A 2900-nucleotide genomic window follows, 5' to 3' on the forward strand; every position below is an offset into this window, starting at 1 on the left:
GAAGGAACGGGCATACTTCTGAATGCAAATTGAACCAGAGGTAGGTTCTCATAGACCGGCAAAAAGCTGAGAAATCAAGCTATCACCTTAAGATGAAAGGTACAGAGTAAAACATGCCATGCAACATTTTAATACAAACCTGTAAAAGAGTGGCCTTTCCGCTCCCACTCCGTCCAAATATCAAACCAAAACTGCATGAATCAGTTGTCTCGTCAATACAAAAGGCATTCAAGAAACACATCTATTCCAATATAAAGCGTGTGCTTGCCTTTTCTCGTGGAGAGAGAGGGGGGGGGTTGATTCAATAAGTTTTGCTCAGTTCTAGAAAGTCACTAGCTGACTTAAGTGAAGTGAAGTTCAATATACGTCCATGTAAAGACAAATCATGATTGCATAGAAGTTATAGAACCTACGGTATATCTGACAGTAGCAGCCCCCCAAACAATGGTTTATTTGTTGAACATATGGGTTGTGAATGGTGGACAGATTGGGTCGAGCAAACAATTCGATAAAGAGAAGAATAGCTTATGGCTTAGAAACAACGAGCATTCATATGAAATCCATGGCTTGATTCTCACTAGTAGAAAAAGGATCAAATCTGAGATACATTAGTACCGGTTTGCATTTGAGCCGGCACTAATGTGTCCATTAGTGCCGGTTCAAATGGCTAGGCGGGAGGAGATCTTTAGTACCGGTTCAATGCGAATCTTTAGTACCGGTTCGTGCCACGAACCGGTACTAAAGGTGCTGGTCGGCCATCAGCATCTTTAGTACCGGTTCGTGGTACGAACCGGTAGTAAAGAGGTGGTGACAAGGGCTATTTTTAGTCCCACCTCGCTCCCCTAGCAATATTTTTACCACCTTAAATATGTTACTTCTCAAACTATCACAAGCATTTGGTCTTTATTAAACTCTATGTGTAGGATCTGTGGCTGCAATAGGAGTCTTCGCCGGTTCTTAAATCGGGGTAGATTCCTATTGACAATTTAGATTCTATACAAAAAGATCATTGATGATCAATGTATTTTTTATTTACTTCTCTGTAGCAGTAGCGCGTTTTGGCTGAAAGGCGGTACTAATCAATGTAGGCTGCAATAGGAGTCTTCGCCTCATCTAGCTTCTAGCGCTAGCAGACTCGCTTCCGCCGCCGGCCTCCGGCGGCTCCCCTCCGCCGGCGACTTCGGTCGTCGGTGGTGAGGGGGTCGCCGGATCCACGCGTGTGGATCATTTTTTAGGCTCTCGTAGTTTAGGTTTTTAGGTTGTTCATCGTTTTTGCTTTGGCGGCGGCGATGACGATGCTGAATTAAAGTTTCTTCAGATCCTACTCCGACGAGGCGATCGGTCCTTTGGTTGGGGATGGATTTGGAAATCAATCTGTTCAAGCATGGATGGCGTGGCGGCGGCGACATCCTCGTGGTGGACCTGTGGCCTCCGGCTTCGCCGTTGCGACGGCGTTTGCTCCAGCGCGGGCGCGGAGCTTGGGAGGTAGTCCAGGAGCGGATGCAGATTATGGTCTGCATTGGCGGCATCTGGAAGATGGTGGATCGTGTGCTAGGTTCGTGGATCGTGGATGGCAGGTATGGTTTTCTCCTCCGGCGTCTTAGTCGTGTGGGGGTGACAGATCTGGAGTTTGATGGTGTGTCCGGGGTGTTGCCCCGGTCTGATTCGTTCAACGGTAATGGTTTCGCTTTTGGTGAACCACCTTGGAGGTCCGCAAAACTGCATATCAGCGATGGAGCCGCTTCGAGCTCAGGTGTGAAGGTGATCTGTCATTGTTTCCTTTGGTGACTGCTATGGTGGTACCGGAGGCATATGACGGGCGTTGGTGTCAAGTTCAAAGGTTCCTTTGGCTTTGATTGTAATTTTACTTCTTGGTTGTTGTTCCTTTGTGCAAAGGCTCGCGTTTTGCTGTCTTTTCAGTTTTGCCAAGTTTCGGACGAGAACTCATCTGTTACACGGGCGCTTCATTTTTTTAAAACTTATTTGAACTCCAGACTTTTTTTGAGCCGGCATTATACAGCATTCGAAGCGACGTCATCAATTTGTTTAGATAGCTACCGTGAAATTGAAAATCAGTCCAAAATGAAGCATTATGCAGCATTCGAAGCAACAAAAGCAAAAATATTCACAAAGAAACTAAATACGGCAAAAAAAACTATTCAAAAATAAATAGAAGGAAAAAATAAAGCAGAAAAGAAAATACTATATAAAAAATTACTCAAAAATAAATAGAAAAAATAAATAATGCAGAAAAGAAAAACTATATAAAGCAAAAATATTCACAAAGAAACTAAATACAGCAAAAAAAACTACTCAGAAATAAATAGAAGAAAAAATAAAGCAAAAAATAAAATACTATATAAAAAAATTACTCAAAAATAAATAATGCATAAAAGAAAAAAAACTATATAAAAAATAGTTGGGGCGCTGCCCGGTGGGCCTGCCAGACTTAGGGTGTGCAAATTCAGGCCCAGAAGGGCCTGCAGGCTCACAGGACAGTGCGCCCTAGTTAGGCCCAGAAGCCTGCTATATAGAGGAGTTCGAAAGAGCAGCCGCGACTGGGTTTATAAACCAGTGCGGCTGCCCTTTGCTCGGCGAGGTGGGACTAAACATAGTGCACCGGGGGTGGCAGCGCACGACCATTAGTACCGGTTGGTGGCTCCAACTGCTACTAATGGGTTATCCTTTAGTACCGGTTGGAGCCACCAACACCGGTACTAAAGGCCCCTCCTATATATATGGCACTTACGAAAAATCAGTTCCATATCGACCACTTCCTCCACTCGCGCGACATCGCCATCGCCGCCGCCGCACCGTCGCCCTTGCCGCCCCCGCCGCGCGCCGTCGCCCCCGTCGCCCCGTCGCCGCCGTCTCGCGCCGTCATCTCGCCCCGTACTATG

This window comes from Triticum dicoccoides, chromosome 3B (genome assembly GCF_002162155.2).
Source record: "Triticum dicoccoides isolate Atlit2015 ecotype Zavitan chromosome 3B, WEW_v2.0, whole genome shotgun sequence".
NCBI lineage: Eukaryota > Viridiplantae > Streptophyta > Magnoliopsida > Poales > Poaceae > Triticum > Triticum dicoccoides.